Source organism: Pristiophorus japonicus, chromosome 18 (assembly GCF_044704955.1).
Source record: "Pristiophorus japonicus isolate sPriJap1 chromosome 18, sPriJap1.hap1, whole genome shotgun sequence".
Lineage (NCBI taxonomy): Eukaryota > Metazoa > Chordata > Chondrichthyes > Pristiophoridae > Pristiophorus > Pristiophorus japonicus.
In genome coordinates, this window is record NC_091994.1 from 38,915,359 (window position 1) to 38,936,030 (window position 20,672).

A 20,672-nucleotide genomic window follows, 5' to 3' on the forward strand; every position below is an offset into this window, starting at 1 on the left:
TGTCAGAGTTGCTTGTGATAGACTCCACATTTGTAATATTTAATTAATTTTCAGTGGCAGAGAGTTGATTGGCAATAATGAACAATTATCATGTCATTAAAAGGGTACTTAAGATTGAAATGGACAAGACATAACTTTCTGTGGCAAATTTAGATCGTATCTACTGCACAAATTCAGCAACTTCATGATATTCAATGCATTTCAATGGGAAGCCAGACAGCGAGATGCCGTTTTCGCAAAGTTAATGGTGGAGCAGCGAAAATTGGACAGCAACTTTTGGATATTGCCATTTAAAAGAAAGATATGCATTTATATAGCACCTTTCATGACCACCGGATGTCCCAAAGCACTTTACAGCCAATTAAGTACTTTTTTGAAGTGTAGTCACTCTGTTAATATGGGAAACGTGGCAGCCAATTTGCACTTAGCTAGTTCCCACAAACAGCAATGTAATAATGACCAGATAATCATTTTTGTTATGTTGATTGAGGGATAAATATTGGCCAGGAAACAGGGAGAATTCCCCTGCTCTTCTTCGAAATATTGCCATGGGATCTTTTATGTCCACCTGAAAGAGCAGGGCCTCACTTTAACGTCTCATCCGAAAGACGGCATCTCCAACAGTGCAGCACTCCTTCAGTACTGCACTGGAGTGTCAGCCTAGATTTTTGTGCTAACTCTCTGGAGTTGGACTTGAACCTACAACTGTTATGTATGTTAACTGGGTTTTACCTGCCACCGGAGGGCACGACTGTCAGAGTCCTAATGGTCACTGGCAGACACGTGCAAGCCGTGTATACAATGTTGGCAGTCATGTTGAATCCTCACTTTGAGAATAAATATACTGGAGTAAGGTCATGCCTGAACTAGCTCACCGTACTTAGCCTCGTGGAGTTATTCGATACTTAACAATTGACGACGAGTTAAAAATACGAACTTTCACGCAACCATGTCTGTTGGAATTTTGGAGAGATTCGTGGAAGGGGAAGACTGGGAGGATTTCACTGATCGCCTCGACCAGTACTTCGTAGCCAACGGATTAGAAGGAACCAATAACGCAATTAAGCGCAGGGCGGTTCTCCTCACCGTTTGTGGTTCAAAAATTTATGGCCTTTTCAAGAATCTACTCCCACCGACTCGACCAATGAAAACTCAAAACCGATATCTTCCCAGCATCGAAACTCACCAGCAAGTACTGTGCATAAAATAATATCGTCGGCAGGCAGAGCTGCACATGGCACAGCCTACTCGTCCGTGTTCGTACGACCTGTAACTGCTCAAAGTCCACCAACGGGAGTGAATCAAATCTCGCCTCTTTGGCGTTGCGGGGGCTATAATCAGGCCCATCAATGCCGATTCAAGCAATACATGAGCAAAGGCTGTGCAACAATGGGGCACCTTCAGCGAATGTGTCCGCAACCAAGCAAGCGTGCTGCCACACACCACGTGGCTGAGGATGATCGATCCAGCGTGGATCATGCGGCACAGGCAACTCAACCCAAGGTACAGGATGAAGAAGTGTATGGGATACATTCTTTTACCAAATTAAATTAAATGGGGTTCCAGTATCCATGGAATTGGACACGGGTGCGAGTCAGTCAATAATGAGCCAGAGGGCTTTCGAAAAGCTGTGGGACTCTAAGGCAAAAAGACCCAAACTGGCCCAATCAATGCGAAGCTGCGTAGCTACACCAAAGAGCTCATACCCCAGTCATTGGCAGCGTGGCAGTAAAGATATTGTACAATGGAGCTATGCATGATTTATCAGTGTGGATCCGTCATGTATCTTACGTGGCCACTATTGGTACTATATCAAGGTGTGCCACCAGAGGGCACAGCAGTGGGAGACTCTGCCCTGGTGATACCATGCCCTGGGTCGGCTCCATCTCTCAGGCAATCAATGGCACCAACTGCCACGAACCTGAAGGAGCAAACTGCACTAAGGCCATACCCCTAGATGTTGGGTCACCCGTCACTGTTTCCCCAGAGGAAACAAGCACCAGCCAGGATCTCAAACCAGCGAGTCAGAAGTTCCCTGTGCACTGCTAGACGACAGCTCCTCAGGGAGCAGCTGGGACCCAGGGCGTAAAGAAAGGGGGGGGGGGGTCACAGACATCTGTGAACCTGTCTGCCGCTAGGGACCACGGCAACAGCCCAGCAAGCAGGCTACGCGAGCCAATTGGCTTTCCACTGCCAGCACCGGGCACTGAACCACCACCAGACTGCAGGGATACCACCCAGCAGCTCCGGAACTAGCTTGTCCTTATGCACCAGTCACCGCATCGACAAAGCATCTAACGCTCTTGTCGCACCATGGAACTACACACACAAAAAAAAATGAAAAACCCACTTACCTGAACTTGAATGTACATGGATGCCAGGAGCCCCTGCCACACCAACGTGGGGGGTGGGGGGCGGGAGAATGGAGTGGTCAGGAACACACACACAAACAGCAACCACCAGCACACTACTGCACCAACGACTCACCCAAGGTTGAGTCGGCCCGTCAGGGGTCCACCTGACAGAACCCATATAAAGCTAAGCCCAGAGCATAGTTAATGCAGAGACGATTTGCACTGAGGGTTCAGGGGGGAGTGATGTCATGTATTTTACATGGCCACTGTTGGCACTATATCAAGGAGCGCCACCAGAGGACACAGCAGTGGGAGACTCATAGGTTACCTGTAGAGGTGTGCCTGGCCTTGTATAAAAGGCAGGCCAGCAAGTGTGATCCTCACTCTGGAGTTAACTAATAAAGGACTAAGGTCACTACAGTTCAAGTACAACACACTGCCTCGTGGAGTCATTGTTGGAGCATCTAAGGACACAACAGGATTGTTCCAGGCAATGGCCCAACGCTGTTCGGCAGGAGTTGGCTTGAGAAAATTAAATAGAACCGGAATGATATTAAAGCCTTATCAGTGGATGATGCTTTGTGCGCTCAAATGTTGAGCAAGTTTGCCTTGCTGTTCGAACCAGGCATCGGCAACTTCACGGGACGCAAGGTGCAGATCCATCTAGGCCCGGATACAAGACCTGTCCATCACAAGGCTTGGGCAGTTTCGTACATGATGAGGGAGAAGGTCAAGATCGAACTGGACAGACTTCAATGGGAAGGAATCATATCACCAGTCGAGTTCAGCGAATGGGCCAGTCCAATTGTCCCAGTGTTGAAAAGTGATGGCACGGTCAGGATCTGCGACGACTACAAGGTAACGATCAATTGAGTCTTGATACAGGATCAGTACCTATCACCCAAGGCTGACGACCTGTTTGCAATGCTAGCGGTGGGGGAAGTCATTCACCAAATTGGACCTGACCTCCGCTTGCATTACACCGGAGCTGGTCGAATCATCGAAAAAACTGACGTGCACCAACACGCACAGATGCACAGATGCCCTTTCAGAATTCGCTCAGTGGCAGCCATATTTCAAAGAGTTTGCTGAAGTCCGCCGTGATCACCGGTTGCGATGCCACCGAACACCTGCACAACCTGGAAGAGGTTCTACATCGTCTGGACAGAGTGAGACTCAGGCTAAAACGTTCCAAGTGCATTTTCATGGCACCAGAAGTCGAATTCCTGGGGAGAAAGATTGCAGCAGACAGCATCAGGCTACGGACTCGAAGACAGAGGCCATCAAGAATGCACCCAGACCCCAGAGTGTGATGGAGTTGCTTTCGTTCCTGGGTCTTCTCAACTATTTTGGTAACTTTTTACCTAATTTGAGCACATTGCTAGAGCCCTTGCACATGTTGCTGAGAAAGGGTAACAACTGGGTTTGGGGAAAATCTCAAGACAGAGCCTTTGAGAAGGCCAGGAACCTGCTTTGTTCCAATAAATTATTGGTACACTATGACCCATGTAAGCGGTTAGTGCTGAAGAAATCGCAAAGTTACTGTTTAAAGAATGGACTCAGTCGAGAATATTTTGTGGATTTTATGGGGTCACCCTGCGCAAATATGTGAAAAAGCTGGTTTTGTTAAACCTCCAGAGACCGCATGGCAGTTAGCTGTGAAAAAAGAACTGCCAGTCATCCAGAACGGGTTTGCCCACCAGTCACAGCTAAAGGAAGGGGGCCAAGAATATTGACAAAAGAGCTGTCGGTCAGGAAGGGGGGCCACTGATAAAGCCACTCTAATATGCAAAAGCACTTCTCACCTCCATCTCAGAAGGAAAGCAGAACAATGAACCCACTCGCCTGGCCAGCCAAAGAGGAGCCAGGTCTTTCCCAACACAAAGACTGAGAGAGATGCCCAGACTAAGGGCCATCAGCCCAATACACATGGGTTGGATGGCCCAACACTGACTAAGTACCCGTGCTTAGAAACAAAAGGGTTTTAACGATTGGTGGGAAAGATAGGGGGAAGCACGACTCCCATAAAGACAGGCTCTTTCCACTTTATTTTTAGTGAAGTTTGTAGCTGGCAGCTTGCAGCTTGTATCTAGAGAGAACTCTCTCTCTCTCGCTCTCGCTCCACCAAGATCGATGTACCAGGAGGAAGCTGCAGTTCCGCAGGAGAAGAGCGATCGAGACCGGCTGCGTGTGGTGGTGAGCATGGTCACGAGTGTCCCAAGCCAGTAACCAGATATCCCAGGCGAGCTGGGTGAGGTGTAAGGGCTCAGAGTTTTCTCAGAAGTGAAGCTTTTCAGGGCTATTCTGGGGAGGAAGCTTCAACTGGGCAATTCGTTTGTAGGGGTGGAGTTAAAATCCACCAAGGAATTACTGCATGTTACTAGGTCTCATTTCTGTACTGTATGTATGCTGTTTGTAACCTGGATTTTATTCTCCACCGAGACAGTGATTTCATTTAGTAGTGCATGTTTTAGCCAGTGTATGTTAGACCAAATAAATATAAGTATGATTTTTCACCGGAGCCTTCCTGTCCATGACTCATTTCATTTATACTCTGAATAATAATTCCCGGGTTTAGAACTTTCGTAAGGCGGGAACGATTCGAACCGTCCGTCCAGCAATTGGGCTAGGATCAAAACCGCTTACATCTTCGGTGATCACGGCAGAGCCCGGGTAAAAGGGGTGTAAATCAGTCATGGACACTGCTTCTGGCGAAAGATGCCAAATGGAGGAAGGGATTTCTTCATATGTATTAAAGAAAGTTAACATCACTAAGAAATGGGTGCTATGCTTGTTGCGTGTTGAACGTCCAGTGGACGCAGCGGCAGAATGGAGGGAGGGCAAGGAGCATAGGCGCAGCATTGAAAAGGCGATATGGCTCGTCTGTCAACAAAGACAAGTCCAACTGCAAAATGAGCAGGTTGGTAAGTTCGAGGCAGAGCTCAGGCAGTCCGAGGCACAGTCAGACGCAGGGGCACTAGTAGGTAGCAGAGTGCACGAAGTTAAAGGAGAGGTTAGGCAAAAGAAAGAATGGTGACAAGAGGAAGGTAATGTGGGTCAATCCCAAGAGTGTTATAAGTGTGGGAATTTGGGACACTGGAGCAGGGATTGTAGGCTCACGAAAGGAGGGAAGCCAGGTTATGAGTGTGCTGAGGCAAAACAGAGCCACAGCAAGGCAGCCGACGACCCAGTACAAATTTTAGTGGCCGCATTACAGCAGGTTATGGGCATGGGTGGAGGAAAGCTGGACTAATAACCTCTGATGTTTCAGTGTGAATTGTAAAGTTAAAAGTATGTGGATGGTTTGTAACTTGTCTTTAAGTGTGTGTGTGTCTGTATAGTTTTTTTCAACTGGCACTGTTTAGTTTGAAATTGGTTTGAATTAATTTGGAATTGAGGTTAATTAACCTGGGAAAACCAAACTTTCATTACGGCCATGGTGGAATTTTGGCTGATTTTAAATTGTGTGGAAAAACCTCTAGCTCCGGACATGAGGCAATCACATATATTTGGTATTTTAAAATAAAAAATTTCGGACCAATTCAAGAATGTGACCAGTGGAGAAAAGGCTGTATGCTGCTATTATGCATGAAGAGAGCACCATTGTAATGTGTAAGCTATTGGGTATGCGTGGTACCATGTATTAGTATGCGTGTTTGTCGAACTTTTTTAAAAAAGGTAACACTCTGTACAAGCAGAAAGCAACACCTTGTCAAGAGTAATAATTCCAAGCATTTGTAAAACTTTGAAGTTATATTTTAAGTTATTGCGCGATGTTTTCTCTCAGTAACAGTAAGGGAAAATCAGCTTGATGAATTAACCCAAGCAGGCAATTACAGGAGAGGTGTAATTGATTGATATGGAAATGACCTCAAGGTGTAGCTGCACTTGAACCTGTATGGGACAGTGCTGTGTGATCTCCAGTAATTTAGATCACAAAGACTGGATATAGGGTTTTGTGAAATTAAAAATTTGACTTAGCTAAATGTTGAATCATTGTGGGTGGAGATTAGAGATAGTAAGGGGAAAAAGTCACTAGTGGGCGTAGTTTATAGGCCCCCAAATAATAACTTCACGGTGGGGCGGACAATAATCAAGGGAATAATAGAGGCATGTGAAAAAGGAACGGCAGTAATCATGGGGGATTTTAACCTACATATCGATTAGTCAAATCAAATTGCACGGGGTAGCCTGGAGGAGGAATTCATAGAATGCATACGGGATTGTTTCTTAGAACAGTATGTTACAGAACCTACAAGGGAGCAAGCTATCTTAGATCTGATCCTGTGTAATGAGACAGGAATAATAAACGATCTCCTAGTAAAAGATCCTCTCGGAATGAGTGATCACAGTATGGTTGAATTTATAATACAGATTGAGGGTGAGGAAGTAGTGTCTGAAACGAGCGTACTATGCTTAAACAAAGGGGACTACAGTGGGATGAGGGCAGAGTTAGCTAAAGTAGACTGGGAATACAGACTAAACGGTGGCACAATTGAGGAACAGTGGAGGACTTTTAAGGAGCTCTTTCATAGTGCTCAACAAAAATATATTCCAGTGAAAAAGAAGGGCGGTAAGAGAGGGGATAACCAGCCATGGATAACCAAGGAAATAAAGGAGAGTATCAAATTAAAAACCAATGCGTATAAGGTGGCCAAGGTTAGTGGGAAAATATAGGATTGGGAAAATTTTAAATGACAGCAAAGAATGACTAAGAAAGCAATAAAGAAAGGAAAGATAGATTACGAAAGCAAACTTGCGCAAAACATAAAAACAGATAGTAAAAGCTTTTACCGATATATAAAACGGAAGAGAGTGACGAAAGTAAATGTTGGTCCCTTAGAAGATGAGAAGGGGGATTTAATAATGGGAAATGTGGAAATGGCTGAGACCTTAAACAATTATTTTGCTTCGGTCTTCACAGTGGAAGACACAAAAACCATGCCAAAAATTGCTGGTCACGGGAATGTGGGAAGGGAGGACCTTGAGACAATCACTATCACTAGGGGGGGTAGTGCTGGACAGGCTAATGGGACTCAAGGTAGACAAGTCCCCTGGTCCTGATGAAATGCATCCCAGGGTATTAAAAGAGATGGCAGAAGTTATAGCAGATGCATTCGTTATAATCTACCAAAATTCTCTGGACTCTGGGGAGGTACCAGCGAATTGGAAAGCAGCTAATGTAATGCCTCTGTTTAAAAAAGGGGGCAGACAAAAGGCAGGTAACTATAGGCCGGTTAGTTTAACATCTGTAGTGGGGAAAATGCTTGAAGCTATCATTAAGGAAGAAATAGCGGGACATCTAAATAGGAATAGCGCAATCAAGCAGACGCAACATGGATTCATGAAGGGGAAATCATATTTAACTAATTTACTGGAATTCTTTGAGGATATAACAAGCATAGTGGATAGAGGTGTACCGATTGATGTGGTGTATTTAGATTTCCAAAAGGCATTCGATAAGGTGCCACACAAAAGGTTACTGCAGAAGATAAAGGTACGCGGAGTCAGAGGAAATGTATTAGTATGGATAGAGAATTGGCTGGCTAACAGAAAGCAGAGAGTCGGGATAAATGGGTCTTTTTCGGGTTGGAAATCGGTGGTTAGTGGTGTGCCACAGGGATCGGTGCTGGGACCACAACTGTTTACAATATACATAGATGACCTGGAAGAGGGGACCGAGTGTAGTGTAACAAAATTTGCAGATGACACAAAGATTAGTGGGAAAGCGGGTTGTGTAGAGGACACAGAGAGGCTGCAAAGAGATTTAGATAGGTTAAGCGAATGGGCTAAGGTTTGGCAGATGGAATACAATATCGGAAATTGTGAGGTCATCCACCTTGGAAAAAAAACAGTAAAAGGGAATATTATTTGAATGGGGAGAAATTACAACATGCTGTGGTGCAGAGGGACCTGGGGGTCCTTGTGCATGAAACTCTTTTGGAGTAAACAAAAACATTAAACCGTGGCCCCCCCGATCTGGGGGATGCACCAAACATTTACAACGCCCATTTTTTTTTTGTGGGCACTAAAATAATATTATTTTCCTAAGTGCCCCCTATAAAAGGGGAGGGGGACACTAAAAAACACCGGCAATTAAAACAAATTAAACTTTAAAACATAAAATCAAATTAAAATTTGGTTGCCGGGCATGACGATGCACTCCAGTCCCTCCGGTGCCCGCCTCTCGCGGAAGGCCGCGAGCGTACCGGTGGACACCGCGTGCTCCATCTCCAAGGACACCCTGGCGCGGATGTACGCGTGGAAGAGAGGCAGGCAGTCAGGTTGAACGACCCCCTCGACCGCCCGCTGCCTGGACCGGCTGATGGCACCCTTGGCCGTGCCCAGGAGCAGTCCTACGAGGAGGCCCTCGGACCTACCCGCTCCCCTCCGCACAGGGTGCCCAAAGATCAGGAGTGTGGGACTGAAGTGCAGCCAGAATTTCAGGAGCAGCCCCTTTAAATAATAAAACAGGGGCTGCAACCTCGTGCATTCCATAAAAACATGGAACAGGGACTCTTCCAGACCGCAGAAATTGCAGGCGGCCTGGGAGCCCGTGAACCGGCTTAAAAATTTATTGCACGGCACTGCTCCGTGCACCACCCTCCAGGCCAAGTCCCCGATAAATACTGGGAGGACTCCCGCGTAGAGTGCCCTCCATCGGGGACCCCCGCCTCCTCCGGATGGCAAGATGATACGTCATGGCGTGTCCGGACGGCAGGCGAGGATGGCAAAGTTGAGAGTGTGCAGGAGCAGCCCGTACAGGAAACCCCTCCGCGCGGAACTGAAAGGCACGGAGGGGATTTCCTCGAGGCGGCTCAAGTTGTGAGGCGCCGGCTCCCGAGGGAGGTTCCGGGGTTTGGCGCCAATGAGGAATTCCGTCCGGACGGGGGTCAGTTCGGACGGGATCTCCCCACGTGCTTGAGCCTCCTCGATGCACCTAACAGAGTCGGGGCCCAGAGCTGTTTTTAGCAACTCGATGGCATCGGCCGCGCGGCGGACGTTGGCAGAACTTAGGCGCTGCGCCAGCATGTCTGGCGCCATCCAGCCCGCTCCTCCGCCATCGAGCAGGTCCCTGACCTTGGTCACCTCACCAGCCACAGCCCTCTCGTCCGACCGCCACCTGAAACCTCGGTCGTGGAGGTACGGATTCCCGAGCAGCGGCTCCTGCAGGACAGCCGCCACTCCAGCCGGTGGAGAGCTGCACTTGGTGGAGACTTTGTTCCAGACCCTGATGAGTTCCTTGTAAAAGACAGGCAGCTCCCGGAGGGCGGTCCTGATGCCCCCCACACTCACAAACAGGAGCTGCGTGTCGTAATTGAGGCCGTGCTGCTGGCGGAAGAAATACGTCGCCAGAGCACGCCACCTGGGAGGGGACTCGACGTAAAGGTATCTCTGCAGGAGACGGAAAGTCGCGAGCTGGGTGCTGACGCACACCAACGACTGACTGCCCTTCCCAAGCGGGAGTCTCAAGACTGCCGCAGCGACCAAGTGCTTCCTGTTGTTCCAGAAGAAGTCCACCAGCTTCTTCTGTATCTTGGCGACAAACGCAGGGGGAGGGGTCAAAGTGACCAGCCAGTACCACAACATGGCGGCCACCAGCTGGTTTATGACTAGCGCTCGACCCCTATAGGACAGCACTTGGAGCAGTCCTGTCCAGCGCCCTAGGCGAGCGGCGACCTTGGCCTTCAGCTCCTGCCAGTTCGCCGGCCAGGCTTCCTCGTCGGGGCTAAGGTAGACTCCCAGATAGAGGAGATGGGTCGTGCTCCAGGCAAAAGGCCTGAGCTCCTCCGGCAGGGAGTCCACCCGCCACTGACCCACCAGGAGTCCGGAACATTTTTCCCAGTTGATTCTGGCGGAGGATGCTGCCGAGTAAATCTCCTGGCACTCACGCATCCTCCGCAGGTCAGCGGGATCCTCTACCGCGAGGAGCACGTCATCGGCGTAAGCCGAGAGGACGACCTCCACGCCCGGCCCTTGCAGAGCCAGTCCTGTCAACCTCGTCCGCAGGAGGCGCAGGAAAGGCTCCACGCAGACGGCGTATAACTGGCCGGACATGGGGCATCCCTGGCGCACCCCTCTCCCAAAGCGAAGGGGCGCCGTCAAGGACCCGTTAACCTTAATCAGACACTCTGCGGCGGCGTACAAAAGTCGGATCCGGGCGACGAAATGCGTCCCGAACCCGAAAGCGCGCAGAGTTCCGAGCAGATAGTCGTGATCCACCCTGTCGAACGCCTTCTCTTGGTCGAGGGATAGGAAGGCGACCGACAGACCAGCCTCCTGGGAATAATGGATGAGGTCCCGGACCAGATGGATGTTATCGTGGATTGTCCGGCCCGGGACCGTGTCGGACTGGTCGGGGTGGATCATGTGGTCCAGCACGGTGCCAAGGCGAGCAGACATCGCCCTGGCGAAGATTTTGTAGTCCGTGCTGAGGAGGGAGACCGGGCGCCAGTTCTTAAGGAGGCTGAGATCGCCCTTCTTAGGCAGCAGGACGATGACTGCCCTGCGCCAAGAGAGGGGCATCTCCCCGGTCGCCAGACTTTCCCCCAGGACCCGCGCGTAGTCGCCCCAGAATGCCCTGTGGAACTCCACGGTCAGCCCGTCCAGCCCCGGGGATTTTCCCCTCGAGAGCCGGTCGAGGGCACCGGTCAGCTCCGCCAGGCTTAGCGGAGCTTCCAGATTTTCGGCACCCTCCGGGCTGACCTTCGGCAGGTCCTCCCACAAAACTCTACGCGCTTCCTCGCTGGACGGCTCTGGAGAGAACAGGGCCCCGTAATATTCACGGGCCCTGTTGTTGACGCCCTCCGGATCCGAGACGAGAGAGCCGTCGTCGGCTAGCAGCGTCAAGAGCTGCTTACGGACACTCTGTCTTTTATCCAGCGAGTAGAAGAAGGGGGAGCCGCGGTCCAGATCCCGCAGGAACCGGATCCGCGACCTCACGAACGCGCCTCGGGACCCGACGAGCTGCAGGTCCTTCAGCGTGGCCTTCTTCGCTTCGTACACTGTCCGCAGGGCCGGGTCCCCAATGACTTGACCGAGACGGGACTCCAGGTCGAGCACCTCTTTTTCTAGGCGCCCGACCCTGGCCGCCCCCCTCTTGGTCGACCCCCTTGCGTACTCTTGACAGAAGACGCGGACGTGAGCCTTGCCCATGTCCCACCATAGCCTCAAGGAGGGGAAGCCCCCCTGCTTCCTTCTCCAGTCGGCCCAGAAACGACGGAACGAGTCCTGGAACCGCACGTCCTCCAGCAGCCGGTTGTTAAAATGCCAGTACGCGGACCCCGTCCTCGCGCGGAGCGAAGCGAGCTCCGCCCACACCAGGTGGTGGTCCGAACACGGCACCGGCCACATGGAGGCCGCCGGGACGCAGGAAACGTACGCCCGAGACACGTAAAAGCGGTCGACTCTGGACCATCCTACTCCAGGCCTCACCCAAGTAAAGGCGCTGGAGTCGGGATGGAGATTTCGTCAGACGTCCACCAAGTCGAAGGACCCGACCAGGTCCCTCAACTTCCCCATCGCCGTCATGCTCTGCGGGGCACCGGAGCGGTCCCTCGCCTCGAGGGTGCAGTTAAAATCCCCCCCGAGGACAATGCAGTCGCCGAGCCAAGAAGAGCGGACACCTCTTCGAAGAAGCGCGTCTGCTGCGGGCCGGGCTGAGGGGCGTACATGTTCACGAGATGGAGCGGCACGTCCCCCAGGCGAACCGTTACGTGCAGCGAGCGGCCTGGCACGGGCTCCTCGACCCCCAAGATCTCCGGCTGAAAATGCGGGGCCAGCAAGATGGCCACCCCACTAGAAGTGGCGGTGAGGTGGCTCATGCGGACCTCTCCTTGCCATTCCAGGAGCCACGTGGCTTCGTCTCCCGGAACGGTGTGGGTTTCTTGCAGGAAGCACACCGCATATTTCCCCTCCCGCAGGAGCGAAAAATTGTTAAATCTACGGCGTGCCTCTCTGCCGCCGTTGATGTTGAGGCTGGCTATGGTTATCTTCATGACAAAAGCATAGTGCAACCTCTACCTAACCTATTGTGGGGGGCGGAGTGGAGTCGTTTGCTGACCTCCACTCCTTCAGCAGCCCAGCGAGGAACTTTTTGATCCGGCGCAGCTCAAGGCCTTGCGCCTTTGATAAGGGCCCGCCCGCGGCCATGGTTTTAGCGTCGACGCGGACGGAAGCGATGAGCAGCCCCGGCTCGGACCATCTTTCCCGGGCCAGATGGGTTCGGTTGCGGCGACCCTGGTTCTGGACCAAAAAGTCCCGGAGTTCCTCTACGGGAATGAGGGGGGACTCAGCGGCGGGCATGAGGAGATCCACCGCCTCACTGGCGATGGACTCGAGATCTTCACCCGCGTCCTCCACCGAGTTCCCGTCCTCCTCCGGGATGTCGCCGCCAGCAGCCGGCCCGTCGACCGCACGAGGTACGGCAAACGGCCCGGCTGCTCCATCTGGCCCTGGCTCCGCCCCGATCCCACCTCCAGGATCGTCGGCAGAGGAGTCCCCACTGGGCTCTTTTAAAAGTGGTGCTGGGTCGGGAAGCGACAGCGGAAGGGGTTCCTCCTCCGCCCCAGGAACCGGGGAACACGGAGAGACCTGGTCAAAGTAATGTTCCAGGTCCACCAAGTACCTCAGCTCCAAAGTAGGGGGCGAGGGTTGTTGTTCTTCCCCTTCCCTGCCGCCACCCCCCGGCCCAGCGTGTACAGATTCATTAAAATTGCTAATACTGTGTATTTCTGCTGGGTCGAGCAAATCCCGGGGGAAGTTGGATATTGGCTGGGCGGGCTCAGGTTCGGCCTTTTCGGCCCCGCCCGCCTCAGTCCCCGGGACGCTCGACCCGGCGGCAACGCATTCCTCCGCTGGCCCCACGCCCCCCACGACAGGCAGATCTTCCACGCCATCCCCGGGAGGCAGCGGCTGGGCAGCCTCGACTGCCTCACCCTCCCCGGGGACAGATTCCTCGCGCCTACGGCGCAGTTTGGGGGCGCCAGTGGGGGACGCGGGACACGCGGCGGGCACCGGCTCCTCCGCGGAGGGATGTTGTTCCCCCTCCGCCTCATTGGAGCGGCGCCTCCTTTTGTTCCTGGGGGGGCGCGGAGGCAGGGAGACCTCCATGTCTGCCGAGGCCTCCTGCTCCACCTCCCCCCTTTTTCTTGTCTTGCCCGCGCCCGAGCCCCTCTGTGATACTGGTCAGATTATCTGGCGCACCGAGGGGACCCGCCTCTAGATGTTTTGTCTTCTTCCGCGCCCTCTTTCCGGTCGGACGCTCTCCCTCCCCCCCGCCGGAGGCCGTGAAAACAAACGCCTCCGACGATGCCCGCGCACCTACGGCTCCCGGCACGCGGACGCAACTAGGGGGAGGGTGGCGGCGGCGCCAGCCTTGGCCGCCCTCGGTGGTTTGGCGGCTTTGGAGGCGGGGCAGTTCTTGCGAACGTGCCCCACCTCCCTACAAGCATGGTACCGCACGCCGTCCGACGTCCAGAAGACGCGGTAGGCAGTCCCCTCGTGCACCACATTAAAATTGCCCTCTGTTGTCTCCTCCCGCGCCAGCCGGACAAAGAGCTGGCGGCGGAAGGAGAACACATGGCGCAGGCTGTTCTCCCTGAGGCCGAGCGGTATGGGGTTGATCCCCGACCTTACCTCCCCCAGTTGGTGTAGGTGAGGGAGGAGGAGCTCAGCGGGAACAAAGGGCGGGACGTTCGATAGAATGACCCTCTGCGCGGTGGCCTCGAGAGGGTCCACCGGCAGGAACGCCCCACCCACCGTGAGCCCCTTTTCAATGGCCAGGGACACCACTCGCTCCGAACCCAGGAAGAACACGGCCTTCCCAGACATCTTGGAGGCTGCGACAATGGCCGAGGGGCCGACTACCCCAGCCATCGCCCGCACGCACTCCTCAATGCTCATTGTGGGGTGAGTGTAGCTCTTGACCCCGTTTTTCTTTGTAATGAGTCTGAAAGGTGGCAGGGCAGCAGGTGGCGCAGGAGGTGCCGTGGATGTGGACGCCGCCTGCGCATATGTCCTAGCTGGCCCTGCCACCGGCGTAGATGGGGTCGCCATCACGGGGTCCCTTTAAGGGCCACACCCAACCCAAAGTCACAGGCCTTAATGGTCTTAAGTGGCCTCGTTTAAATGTATGAACAGAGGGGGCTCTGAAAGAGGCTCACCTCTCCCCTAGTTGGCAATTGGGGAGGGGCCTTGCTCCCTCTGCTCAGTTGTTTTAATTGTTTTTTATGAAAAAATTAGGAGGAAGGGCTCTCAGAGAGAGAGGGGAGAGACAGAGAGAGAGAGATAGAGTCAGGGGGTGTGGGAAAGAGGGAGGCTGCGAGGGCAAAAAAATGGCAAAAAAAAAACAGTCTTTGGGGTGGTCTTCGGGTGGGGGGAGAAGATGTCTTCACCTGGGGCAGCTGGAGCCACACAGGCACACACTCCCAACGATGTTAACCAGGGTAATCAATAGTTATCAGCCTGGTAGCTCCAGCTATCCCAGGCTAGGCAATGAGGGAGGGGTGCTTCAGTGGTGTGTGGGGCCTAGTTGTAAGCAAGACCCCCACACACACTTCCACACACACACACCCCCCACGATGTTCCGGCCCTTGAAAGGTCTTCCTTTCTCCCCCCACCAATAAAACAATGTCTTTCGGGGAATGCACCAACACCCACCTGTAGAATATTGCATAATCTCCCTCCTTCCACACAGGGTGTTGCTCTTTCCACTCTCTCCAACTCTCTGTAGCAGTAATAAAGTTGATAATTTTTCTGCGCTCCACCTCTCCCTCCGGATGTTGATTGGGTAGCAAGCCAGCCCTTTTCCTCCTATTCCTGGGCTGTTCTCAGGGCTCACTCCACGCCTTCCAGACAGGAGCAAAGCAGGTAGCTCCTTCTCTCTCTGCAGCTCAGCTCCAACTGAATAGGCCACGCCTCCACTGCTCCACCATTGGCCCTTGTGCATGAAACTCTTTTTGGAGTTTATCTGAAAACATAAAACATTAATCCGTGCCACCCGACCTAGATGACACACCAGACATTTACAAGGCCCTTTTTTGCCTTTTTCGTGTTTTTTTTTGCGTTTTTCTTTTTTTTTGGCACTAAAATCACTTTTCCAGTGCCCCCTATAAAAGGGGAGGGGGACACTAAAAGCACCGGCAATTAAAACAAATTAACTTAAAAACATAAAATCAAATTAAAATTTGGTTGCCGGGCGTGATGATGCACTCCAGTCCCTCCGGTGCCCACCTCTCGCGGAAGGCCGCGAGCGTACCGGTGGACACCGCGTGCTCCATCTCCAAGGACACCCTGGACCGGATGTATGCGCGGAAGAGAGGCAGGCAGTCTGGCTGAATGACCCCCTCGACCGCCCGCTGCCTGGACCGGCTGATGGCACCCTTGGCCGTGCCCAGGAGCAGTCCTACGAGGAGGCCCTTGGACCTACCCGCTCCCCTCCGCACAGGGTGCCCGAAGATCAGGAGTGTGGGACTGAAGTGCAGCCAGAATTTCAGGAGCAGCCCCTTTAAATAACAAAACAGGGGCTGCAACCTCGTGCACTCAATAAAAACATGGAACACGGACTCTTCTAGACTGCAGAAATTGCAGGCGGCCCGGGAGCCCGTGAACCGGCTTAAAAATGTATTGCACGGCACTTGTCCGTGCACCACCCTCCAGGCCAAGTCCCCGACAAATAGTGGGAGGACCCCTGCGTAGAGTGCCCTCCATCGGGGACCCCCGCCTCCTCCGGACGGCAAGATGGTACGCCATGGCGTGTCCGGACGGCAGGCGAGGATGGCAAAGTTGAGAGTGTGCAGGAGCAGCCCGTACAGGAAACACCTCCGCGCGGAACTGAAAAGCACGGAGGGGATTTCCCGAGGCAGCTCAAGTTGTGAGGCGCTGGCCCCCGAGGGAGGTTCCGGGGTTTGGCGCCGATGAGGAATTCCCCGGACGCCAGACTTTCCCCCAGGACCCGCGCGTAGTCGCCCCCCAGGACGTCCCAGAACGCCCTGTGGAACTCCACGGTCAGCCCGTCCAGCCCTGGGGATTTTCCCCTCGAGAGCCGGTCGAGGGCACCGGTCAGCTCCGCCAGGCTTAGCGGAGCTTCTAGGTTTTCGCCGCCCTCCGGGCTGACCTTCGGCAGGTCCTCCCACAAAACTCGACGCGCTTCCTCGATGCACGGCTCCGGAGAGAACAGGGCCCCGTAATATTCACGGGCCCTGTTGTTGACGCCCTCCGGATCCGAGACGAGAGAGCCGTCGTCGGCCAGCAGCGTCAAGAGCTGCTTATGGACACTCTGTCTTTTATCCAGCGAGTAGAAGAAGGGGGAGCCGTGGTCCAGATCCCGCAGGAACTGGATCCGCGACCTCACGAACGCGCCTCGGGACCCGACGAGCTGCAGGTCCTTCAGCGCGGCCTTTTTCGCTTCGTACACCGTCCGCAGGGCCGGGTCCCCGATGACTTGACCGAGACGGGACTCTAGGTCGAGCACCTCTTTTTCTAGGCGCCCGACCCTGGCCGCCCGCCTCTTGGTCGACCCCCTCGCGTACTCTTGACAGAAGACGCGGACGTGAGCCTTGCCCACGTCCCACCATAGCCTCAAGGAGGGGAAGCCCCCCTGCTTCCTTCTCCAGTCGGCCCAGAAACGACGGAACGAGTCCTGGAACCACACGTCCTCCAGCAGCTGGTTGTTAAAATGCCAGTACGCGGACCCCGTCCAGGTGGTGGTCCGAACACGGCACCGGCCACATGGAGGCCGCCGGGACGCAGGAAACGTACGCCCGAGACACGTAAAGGCGGTCGACTCTGGCCCATCCTACTCCAGGCCTCACCCAAGTAAAGGCGCTGGAGTCGGGATGGAGATTTCGCCAGACGTCCACCAAGTCGAAGGACCCGACCAGGGCCCTCAACTTCTCCATCGCCGTCATGCTCCGCGGGGCACCGGAGCGGTCCCTTGCCTCGAGGGTGCAGTTAAAATCCCCCCCGAGGACAATGCAGTCGCCGACGTCGACGGAGCCAAGAAGAGCGGACACCTCTTCGAAGAAGCGCGCTTGCTGCGGGCCGGGCTGAGGGGCGTACACGTTCACGAGATGGAGCGGCATGTCCCCCAAGCGAACCGTTACGTGCAGCAAGCGGCCTGGCACGGGCTCCTCGACCCCCAAGATCTCCGGCTGAAAATGCGGGGCCAGCAAGATGGCCACCCCACTAGAAGTGGCGGTGAGGTGGCTCATGCGGACCTCTCCTTGCCATTCCAGGAGCCACGTGGCTTCGTCTCCCGGAACGGTGTGGGTTTCTTGCAGGAAGCACACCGCATATTTCCCCTCCTGCAGGAGCGAAAAATTGTTAAATCTACGGCGTGCCTCTCTGCCGCCGTTGATGTTGAGGCTGGCTATGGTTATCTTCATGACAAGAGCATAGTGCAACCTCTACCTAACCTATTGTGGGGGAGGGAGCGGAGTCTTTTGTTGACCTCCACTCCTTCAGCAGCCCAGCGAGGAACTTTTTGAGCCGGCGCAGCTCAAGGCCTTGCGCCTCTGATAAGGGCCCGCCCGCGGCCATTGTTTTAGCGGCGGCGCGGACGGAAGCGACGAGCAACACTGGCTCAGACCATCTTTCCAGGGCCAGGCGGGCTTGGTCGCGGCGACCCCAGCACTGGACCAAAAAGTCCCGGAGTTCCTTTGCAGGAATGAGGAGGGTCTCAGTGGCGGCCGCGAGCAGATCCACCGCCTCACTGGCGATGGACTCGAGATCTTCACCCGCGTCCTCCACCGAGTCCCCGTCCCCCTCCGGGAGGTCGCCGCTAGCAGCCGGCCCGTCGACCGCACGAGGTACGGCAAAGGGCCCGGCCGCTCCATCCGGCCCTGGCTCTGCCCCCATCTCACCCCCAGGATCGTCGGCAGAGGAGTCCCCACTGGGCTCTTTTAAAGTTGGTGCTGGGTCGGGAAGCGACAGCGGAAGGGGTTCCTCCTCCGCCCCAGGAGCCGGGGAACACGGAGAGACCTGGTTTAGGAAATTCTCCAGGTCCACCAAGTCCCTCAGCTCCAAAGTAGGGGGTGAGGGTTGTTGTTCTTCACCCTTCCCGCCGCCACCCCCCGGCCCAGCGTGTGGATGTATATTACAGTTGTCTGCAGTGTCAGTTTCTGCCGAGTCGAGCAAATCCCGGGGGAAGTTGGGTATTGGCTGGGCGGCCTCAGGTTCGGCCTTTTCGGCCCCGCCCACCTCAGTCCCCGGGACGCTCGACCCGGCGGCTACGCATTCCTCCGCTGGCCCCACGCCCCCCACGACAGGCAGATCTTTCATGCCATCCCCGGGAGGCAGCGGCTGGGCAGCCTCGACTGCCTCACCCTCCCCGGGGACAGATTCCTCGTGCCTACGGCGCAGTTTGGGGGCGCCGGTGGGGGACGCGGGACACACGGCGGGCACCGACTCCTCCGCGGAGGGATGTTGTTCCCCCCCGCCTCATTGGAGCTGCGCCTCCTTTTTTTCCCGGGGGGGCGCGGAGACAGGGAGACACCCGTGTCTGCCGAGGCCTCCCGCTCCAGTCTCCCCTTTTTCTTGTCTTGCCCGCGCCCGAACCCCTCTGCGGTATTGGTCAAGGGCTCGGGCATGGGCTCAGGGCACCCCGCCGGTGACGGGGTTGGGCCGAGCGCGGTAAACAAATCGTCTGGCGCACCGAGGGGACCTGCCTCCAGATGTTTCACCTTCTTCCGCGCCTTCCTTCCGATCGGACGCTCTCCCTCCCCCCCGCCGGAGGCCGTGAAAACAAAGGCCCCCGACGATGCCCGCGCATCCACAGCTCCAGGCACGCAGACGCTACTAGGGGGAGGGTGGCGGCGGCGCCAGCCTTGGCCGCACTCGGTGGTTTGGCGGCCTTGGAGGCGGGGCAGTTCTTACGAACATGCCCCACCTCCCTACAGGCATGGCACCGCACGCCGTCCGACGTCCAGAAGACGCGGTAGGCAGTCCCCTCGTGCACCACATTAAAATGACCTTTCGTCGTCTCCTCCCGCGCCAGCCGGACAAAAAGCTGGCGGCAGAAGGAGAACACGTGGCGCAGGCTGTTCTCTCTGAGGCCGAGCGGTATGGGGTTAATCCCCGACCTTACCTCCCCCAGTTGGTGTAGGTGAGGGAGGAGGAGCTCAGCGGGAACAAAGAGCGGGACGTTAGATATGATGACCCTCTGCGCGGTGGCCTCGAGAGGGTCCACCGGCAGGAACGTCCCGCCCACCGTGAGCCCCCTTTCAAGGGCCAGGGACACCGCCCGCTCCGACCCCAGGAAGAACACAGCCTTCCCAGACATCTTAGAGGCTGCGACAATGGCCAAGGGGCCGACTACCCCAGCCATCGCCCGCACGCACTCCTTGATGCTCATTGTGGGGTGAGTGTAGCTCTTGACCCCGTGTTTTTTCGTAATCAATCTGAAAGGTGGCAGGGCAGCAGGTGGCGCAGGAGGTGCCGTGGATGTGGATGCCGCCTGCGCATATGTCCTTGCTGGCCCTGCCTCCGGCGTGGATGGGGTCGCCATCAAGGGGTCCCTTTAAGGGCTACACCCACCCCAAAGTCACAGGCCTTAATGGTCTTAATTGGCCTCGTTTCAATATTTGAGCAGAGGGAGCTCTGAAAGAGGCACGCCTCTCCCCTAGTTAACGATTGGGGAGGGGCCTTGCTCCCTCTGCTCAGTTGTTTTAATTGTTTTTTTTATTAAAAAATTAGGAGGAAGGGCTCTGAGAGAGAGAGGGGAGAGACAGAGAGAGAGAGATAGAGTCAGGGGGTGTGGGAAAGAGGGAGGCTGCGAGGGCAGGTCTCCCCTCACAGCAATGGGTGGGTGCACTCCCCAGATGGCAAAACAAAACACAGTCTTTGGGGTGGTCTTCGGGTGGGGGGAGAAGATGTCTTCACCTGGGGCAGTTGGAGCCACACAGGCACACACTCCCAACGATGTTAACCAGGGTAATCAATAGTTATCAGCCTGGTAGCTCCAGCTATCCCAGGCTAGGCAATGGGGAGGGGTGCTTCAATGGTGTGTGGGGCCTAGTTGTAAGCAAGACCCCCACACACTTCCACACACACACCCCCCCCGCGATGTTCCGGCCCTCCAAAGGTCTTCTTTCCTCCTCCCACCGATACAACAATGTCTTTCGGGGAATGCACCAACACCCACCTGTAGAATATTGCAGAATCTCTCTCCTTCCACACAGGTTGTTGTTTTTTCCCCCTCTCTCCAACTCTCTGTCGTTGTAGTAAATAATAAATGTTTCTGCGCTCCACCTCTCCCTCCGGATGTTGAATGGGTAGCAAGCCAGCCCTTCTCTAATATTCCTGGGCTGTTCTCAGGGC